Here is an 8,225-nt window from a genome sequence, read left to right on the forward strand (position 1 = left end):
ATGAGCCAGAGAACTTAGGGTTTACATTTTAAGCCAGGAGGCTAGTGTTTGAGTTGGGTTTTTGTGTCACAGCTGATTAGCCTATGGTTTTGGTTATTGTAACAACCAGAGGACTGGGTGAGGCTGTAGGGGTTGGAGGGGGCCTCAGGGGAGCTCCCCAGTAGCATGGGGGGATTCCTGGCACCACAGAGGGTGCCATGTTTTGGGGGTGTCCCAATCCCAGCCCCAGTGAGGCAGCATTGGGAGGAGCCCAGTGGGCATAGGACCCGGGAAGGGGGTCTGGAGGCCAGGCATGGCTAAGGCCACCTGACCCTCAATCGCGGGAATCACGAGTGGACACATTGGGAAGCCCCTGGAGAGGGTGAGTGCATTGGGAAGCCTGAGGGAGGGCTCACAGGAACAAGGAGCCCGGAGAGGGCGAGCGTATGGGTAGAAGCCCGGAGAGGGCCACCAAGAAGAGATAGTAGACTTAACAACGTCCGGGCCATCCTAGAGGCTTGGGGAGTGGTATTAGGGGTGGTAGGAGCCACACGTAGCCCATGACGGGAGTACCCAGAATCAGCGGCAGACAGGGTACCGGCGGGAACACGCCCAGGGGGTACCGTGTCCAAGGGGGTAAGAGGCAGCCTCCATTATAATACTTTCACCATCAAAGTCATGGCGGGTGGAGATAACGAGGGTGCAAGGACACCCATTTGGCTCGGTAGTGGGCACCAGGAGAGATCACGGCTGCTCCTGGGTCCCCGCCATGTGACATTAGTTTATAAAGGTGTGTATCTACCTTACCTTTGACTCACTGCTGACAACCACTGCTAACTATCTTGCTGTGACTTGGACAAGGCCAACAGCCTTACTTCACTTTCAAAATAAGTCCAAATTTAGTAACTGAATGTGCCCCTTAGTCCTGAAGTGTGTTATTTTAAAGCAAGTTAATTAAAATATGTTTACTACCATAAAGTGTAGACATTAGAAGCCACCCATCTCTGTATTTCCTGTGCCATGCACTGATGTGACAGCTAAATTGGTCTCCAACAGACCCAAGAAATGGTGGATGATACACAGTGGACTCAGAGCTAGTTCTAGTTGGCAAAACTGGTGCAGGCTAAAGTGCCACAGGAAACACCATCCTAGGTCAGAAAGTGTTTGAGTCCGGTCTTTCAGCAAAGTCGGTCACCCAGGCATGCAGCAAGAAGGAAAGGCTCTGGAGACAGAAGAAAGTTGTTGTCGTCGATACCCCTGGCATTTTCGACACAGATAAACCTGCAGAGGAAATTTATGGTGAGATCAGCCACTGTATCTTGGTTTCCTCCCCAGGCCCTCATGCTATAGTGCTGGTGGTGCCACTGCGCCGCTACACCATGGAAGAATGAGAAGCAGTGCAAAGAATATAAAATATTTTTGGAGACAAAGCCCTGAGATACATGATCCTGCTGTTCACCCACAAGGATAATCTGGACGGTGCTGGCCTGGAAGAATATTTAATGGAGTCGGGGGGGCTGGCATTCAGGAGATGCTCACAAAGTTTGTGTGCATTCAACAACCGAGCCACTGGACAGGAGCAAGAGACCCAGGTCAGTGACCTGCTGCTGCTGATAGAGAAGACAGTGCGGGAGAACGGTGGCATGTGCTTCATGAATGAGAAGTATGAATTTGCTGAGAAAAAGCTTCAGGAGGAAATGAAACATCTGAAGAGGAAGTATGCAGAGGAGCAAGAAATGAAGATAAAACAGATGCAGTTGGATCACCAAAAGGAAATGCAAATGCTAAAAGAAGAACTCCAGGCAAAAGAAGGAGAAATCAAACTATTGCGTGTTAAAAATGAAGCCTTGCAAGAGCTGAGAGGCCTGGAACCAAAGCAGCAGCAGGAGGTAGAAGAAGAAGTATAGGAAGAGGAGGTAGAAGAGGGAGTATAGGAAGAATCTAGAAGAGGCCAGGAAAGAAACGGAGGGGGGCCAGTATTAGAAGTGATCCAGAAAGCATTTGTGTTTCTAATGCAAGTAATTAGGAAGTGGTTTTAGGACTGAAGTGCATTTATGCCTCTCTGTCCTGGGCTTTGATGCTGCATGTTAGAAAATTTAAATACAGCTCTTCTCTCCTGTTCTTAGCTTTGGGCCACTAAGTGAAACTCTCTGGGATCCAGTACAAACATATAAACCATATTCTATTTAATATGTAGCAGCATTTAAAAAATGGACACACCTGAAAGACTGGAGAGAGCTGCCTGGCCGAGAGAGAGAGTTCGTCCCAGCAGGGACACTGTAGGCTCTCAGGGCAAGTGAAGCTCTTTGGAGGCAGCCCGGTTGGAAATGGGAGGGGTGATGTAACCCTAGCAAAGTTTTGAAAGAGAGCCATTAACAAAAGCCCAGAAAGGGCTCTGGGCTGGGATTGGCTGAGACGCTTGGATAAAAGTGGGGAGCAGTTTTCCTGCGGGAGGGAGAGAGAGCGAGAGCGAGAGAGAGTTTTCCCTGTTTTCCCTGAGGGGTGAGGGGCTCCAGGGGCAGGAAAAGCCCAGGGAGGGGCTGTGTTTGCCAGGCTGTGAGGTAGGAGAGTTGCTACAGCCTGCAGCTCAGACACTGCTCCCTGCTGAGCTGGAGAAGGGGGTGAAAGGCAGGGGAAGGCTGTCTTTGCAAGGACTGCAGAGAAGGAGCCGCTGCCTGATGCCCAGAGACCCCAGGAGCACGGAGCTGGATACCAGCACCAGGGAGTGTCCATAGACCATGTGCAGAGACACAGACTGTTCCGCTCCTTGAGACACCCCGCCAGGGGCAGTGTACATGGGATCCCCAGTACACCGTGTGCAAGTGTGTAAATAATTTCATAGAATCACAGAAGTCGGGTCAGAGGGACCTTGTAGATCTTCAAGTCTGACCCCCTGCCTGGGCAGGAGAAAAAAAACTGGGCTCAAATGATGCCAGCTAGGTAGGCATCAAGCCTCCTCTTCAAGACCCCCAGGGTAGGAGCCAGCACCACTTCCCTTGGAAGTTGGTTCCAGATCCTAGCCACCCTGAGTGGGAAGTATTTCTTACAGATGTCTAATCTAAACCTCCTCTCCAACAATTTATGGCCGTTATTCCTTGTTATGCCAGGGGGCGCTAGGGGAAACAGCGTCTCCCCCAAACCCTTCTGGTCCCCCCTCGTGAGTTTATAGACGGTCACCAGGTCCCCCCTCAGCCTTCTCTTGTGAAGGCTGAACAGGTTCAGGTCCCACAGTCTCTCATTGTAGGGTCTGCCCTGTAGTCCCTGGATCATGTGGGCGGCCCTCCTCTGGACCCTCTCCAGGTTGCCCACATCCCTCCTGAAGTGGAGCACACAGAACAGGATGCAGTCCTCCAGCTGCGGCCTGACCAGTGCCGCATAGAGGGGGAGGATCGCCTCCCTGGACCTGCTCGAGATGCGTCTGTGGATGCAGGACAAGGTGCGGTTAGCCCTGCCAGCTGTGACCTCACATTGTCTGCCCATGTTCATCTTGGAGTCAATAATGACTCCCAAGATCCCTTTCTGCCTCCGTGCTCTCAAGAAGGGAGTTTCCCATATTATAAGTGAGCTGCTGGTTACTACTGCTCAAGTGCAGCACCTTCACTTGTCAGTGTTGAAGTGCATCCTCTTTTTGCTAGGCCACCCCTGCAACCTGTCTGGGTCTTGCTGCAGTCTTTCCTCCCTACTAGCATGCTCACCTCACCCCAAATTTTTGTATCATCAGCGAATTTGAACAGGTTGCTTTTTCACCCTGTCATCCAAATTGCTGATAAAGAAATGGAACAGCGCGGGCCCAAGGACCGAGCCCTGGGGGACTCCGCTGCCCACCTCCCCCCAGGTCGAATATGACCCGTCCACCACCACCCTCTGAGTGTGACCCTTCAGCCAATCTGCAATCCGTCTGACTGTGTAGGCAACAATGCCACAGTTGCTAGCCCCACTTCCATCTCCACCTTGGCCTTCCTGACCGCCCCCCTGCATCCCCAAGCAACCAGAGTATAGTCCTCCCTGGTGATGGCCCCTCCCTTCCATTGGGTGTATGTCTCCCTTTTAGCTAGGAGACATTCCTGGATGCTTTTGGTGAGCCATGGGGGCTTTTGCACCCTCCTGCCCCCTTTGATACATGTTGGGATTACCTCCCTTTGGGCTTGGAGGATCATCTCCTTAAGGGGCGACCACTCTCTTTGGACACCTGGCTCCCCTCCCCTCTGGGACCTCAGTGCCTCCCTGACTATCCTCTTTAGTTCATTGAAGTCCGCCCTCTTGAAATCTAGGGCTGCTGCCTTGCTGCCGGCCTTTGCCACCTTGCGCTGGATGGTGACTCCCAGCAGGCGATGATTGCTGTCACCCAGGTGGTCAAGCACCCGCAGCCCCTGCACCAGGTCGTCTCCCGTGGCCAGCACCAGGTCAACAAGGCATCTCCCTCGGTGGGGCTGTGCACCCCCTGGGTTAGATGGAGGTCCTGCACTCTGGCTAGGAACCTATGTGAGGAGTCAGACCTGGCTGACTGCTCTTCCCAGCAGATGTCTGGAAAGTTTAGGTCCCCCATGATGACCACGTCCTTTGACCCAACTACCTTCGTGAGCTGACTTAAGAATTCCTGGTCAAGCTCTTCTCCTTGGTTGGGAGGTCTGTAGTCGACCCCCACCATTAAGTCTCTTTCCCCTCAACTGCCTTGTATTCTAACCCAGAGGTCTTCAGAGCACCCCTCCTCTGACTCTGTGCTGCTTGATGAGGATGTGTATTCCTCCTTAATGTAGAGTGCCACACCCCCGCCTTTCCTCCCTGTCTTGTCCTTCCTGTACAGCCTATAGCCCTTGCCGAGTCATGCGTTGGGTCCCACCACGTTTCAGTGATCCCCACCATGTCTGGGTTGGTGGCAGCTAGCAGGAGGGTAAGTTCCTCCTGCTTGTTTCTCATACTATGAACGTTTGTGTAGAGGCATTTGAGGCCTCCTGTGCATGTGTGTACTGAACCCCTAATCTCAGCATTGTCCTGGCCCCTGTTGCTTCCCTGTGTCTATGTTCCACTCGTCAGTCTAGGCTGGGCTGTACTTGTGGGTGCTGCTTGGTTAAGCGCTCCAATATTTCCTCTGCCCTCATCTTCGCCTTCCCCCAATGAACCTACTTTAAAGTCCGCCAGAGGAGATCCGCCAACCTAGAAGAGGACACACGCTTACCTTTAGGGAAAAGATGTAGCTCATCCCATCCAAGCATGTCTCTCGTTGTGATGTGCGGGTCATTGTTGAGGAACCCAAAGCCCACCTCGAGACACCATTCCTGAAGCTGTCAGTTGGTCTCTGTGATGCACGTCTCATGTCATCTTCCACGTCCACTCACTGGTAGGATAGAGGAGAATACCGCCTGTGCACCTATCTCCTTCAGCACGCCCCCAGAGCATGGTAGTCTGCTATCAGGTGGTCAGGGCTTCTCCTGGCCGCATCATTAGTACCCACATGGATTAGGACCATGGGGTAATAATCGGTGGGCTGGATCATGGCCTGGAACATCCCCTTCATATCCTGAATCTTTGCTCCAGGTAGGCAGTAGAACCTCGCGTGTCGAGGGGCCCTCTGTATCTCTCAGGATGGAGTCGCCTATGATGATCACTCAACGCTTTCTCCTCCGGGACTGCTTAGCTCCTTCGGCCTGTTTGGAACATGGAGAGTGTGGAGTTGCTTCCTCTCCTTCCTTCTCCTCCATTGTTGCCAGGGCCTCGTACCTGTCCTCCAGCCAGACTGGAGGAGCTGGTACTGCTGTGTTATGAGCAGCCCTGGTTCTGGAGGTGATTGTCGGACACTCTGCAGTGGAGGGCACCTCCTGATGTGCTTCTTCCTTGGGTGTGTGGCCCTGCAGGGAAAGGAAATAGCCAGCAATTTCATCCTCCTCCTCCCTGATTCCCCTCAGCCTGCTAACCTCCTCCTGGAGCTCCCTCACCTATGCCTCCAGGGCCCTAAGGCGGGTGTCTGCAGGACAGGTGTGGGGGTCCCCAATCCCTGCCCCTGCAGGCCTTGCTGGGCAACCCCAGCAGGCCGAAGTGTGGAGGGACACCAGCCCCACCATGGGCTCTGTCTGGGTGGAGGCCTCGGACAAGCCCCAGGAAGGCTGCACCCCCAGGCAGGGACCCTGGCAGCACTCTGCGTCAACACCATTATAGGAGTAGCTGCTTGTTTCTGGCTTAGTGCAGTGCCTTTGCCCTGCCCTAGCAGGAGTCTCCCTCCCGGCTCTTCCTGCTCGCCCGCCGGTGCGAATGCCGACGAGCTCTTACAGATCGGGCCTGTTTGCACACTCTGTTCACATGGCACGGCTCAGGAGCACGGCTCCCTACCGGCTGAGCTAAGAGGGATCTGGGGGGCTTCCCCTCCAGATCTGGCTCAGCTGTGTCCGGTCCCTCTTCCCACTTACCTTAGGGAGATCAGCTGATGTTGCCCCCGCTGCTGGCTCCGCTGCTGTTGCGTCCACCTCCACCTCGGATTAGCTAAGGGGGCACATGTGTGTGTGGGACACACGTGTGCCTGGATCCCTCCTCCCCCCACTGCTCCTGGCTCCCGGCTCCAGGTATGTGCTGCTTCTGAACTTTACCTATTGAGAATAGTATTTTTTCCCATTTAACCCAGAAATATCACAAACAATACTATAGTCTGTCATAGCTGGTGACCAATGTGAGATATCCTTGTCCTCGGAGAAGCAAGGGCAATTACAATTTCAGTGCAGTTTTAACAATTGGTCCAGGGTGTAACTTCATTCTACAGGGAGTACATTCCTTAAGGGCTTAAAAGTATAAAATATAAAATACAAAATGCCATGGTAAAGACAAGAAAGATGAAATATAAAAGTGCCCTGTGAGAAATATATAAAAATTCAATGTGAGGTAGTGAGGATCAAAGGTTACTGGGGACAGTGAGTGAGTTAGCACCAGGATATATTTAATTGTTGCTGTGGATGTTTTAGTTCTTTTGTTTTCTTTAGTGACACTGAGCTTTAATGATATGTAGATGCTGTTTCTAGGTTTCTCCTACAGAAAGTCACTTCAGCTTTCTGGCTTGCTCTGAGCCTTGCCACACCCATGCAATGAGTTTGCTAGGTTTCTGACAATACTTAGAAGGAAAAGAAGTGCACAAAATGGGGGTGGGGGTGCAGGCAAGAAAGGGCTTCTGTTATATCCATGTCCAGAAGGGAAATGTACAAAGGGGGCTCTCCGCTACAAAAGCCTTGCCAGGTGTAGCCGGTAGGGCTGGGTGAAACGGCGCTCTTCTGTCTCGCCTTGAGTTCTGAGGTTTCCGCAGAACGGCGTTCTGTTTCGAATTGCATTTTGATTTGAAACAGCTCTTCCATGAGGCTGTTTCAAACACTGTTTTGAAGTTTTGCTAGATCAGGCTGGGGGGAGCTGGGCTGACTCCCCATCACCAGTGCTAGATTGGACCGGGGGCGGGAAGGCAGCCCAGCTCCTGCCTGAAGCGTGGCGGTGAAGACTTATGAGAGCTGTGAGAACACAGGGAAATTCCTACAGTGTGTTTTCTTCAGGCCTGTTTCTTCACAGGGTGAACTTTGGTTTCCTCTAGCAATGGGCTCAAGCTGCAGCAAGGGAAGTTCAGGTTAGATATTAGGAAAAACTTCCTCACAAGGAGGGTAGTAAAGCAATGGAACAGGTTACCCAGAGTGGTGGTGGGATCTATATCCTTGGAGGTTTTGAAGACCCGCCTGGACAAAGCCCTGGCTGGGATGATGTAGCTGGGGCTGGTCCTGCTCTGAGCAGGGGGTTGGACTAGATGTGACCTCCTGAGGTCTCTTCCAACCTTTGTTTTCTCTGATTCTACAGCACAAAGCAGTGTGTGGAAAGCTGCCATGCTCTGATTTCCCTGCCCATATTGGAGCACCAGAAAACTAGGATTTGCTTTAGCGTTGCCCTGCTGGTCCTGCCATGAACCTTTGTGTCCGTATGTTTGCATCTTCTGGGGATCTGCTTGCTGTTTTGGTTGCTTAGAACAGGATGTGGTGAAACCAGCCAAGCTACACCCATCAGAAGCATCCGATTTCTGTTCAGGTTGTTTCTCAGAAATGACAGGGCTCTTTCACTTTCATGGAGGCTCCGCTTAGGTGCTGAGCTTGAGAGTCATCATGTTGTTTGCCCTGGGCTTGAATCACAGAAAACGAGGGTTGGAAGGGACCTGAGGAGGTCACATCTAGTCCAACCCCCTGCTGCACCACCACCACCTCTCCGGGTAGCCTGTTCCAGCGCTTCACCACCCT

General features: G+C 52.4%; 1 pseudogene; it reads left to right on the top strand.

Moving 5' to 3' along the window:
• Positions 1 to 539: 539 nt before the first annotated feature.
• Positions 540 to 1,886, top strand: LOC149865229 (GTPase IMAP family member 4 pseudogene; annotated as a pseudogene).
• Positions 1,887 to 8,225: the final 6,339 nt, after the last annotated feature.

Source organism: Crocodylus siamensis, chromosome 5, assembly GCF_052110815.1.
Source record: "Crocodylus siamensis isolate JL-2025a chromosome 5, ASM5211081v1, whole genome shotgun sequence".
In the NCBI taxonomy this organism is placed as follows: domain Eukaryota; kingdom Metazoa; phylum Chordata; order Crocodylia; family Crocodylidae; genus Crocodylus; species Crocodylus siamensis.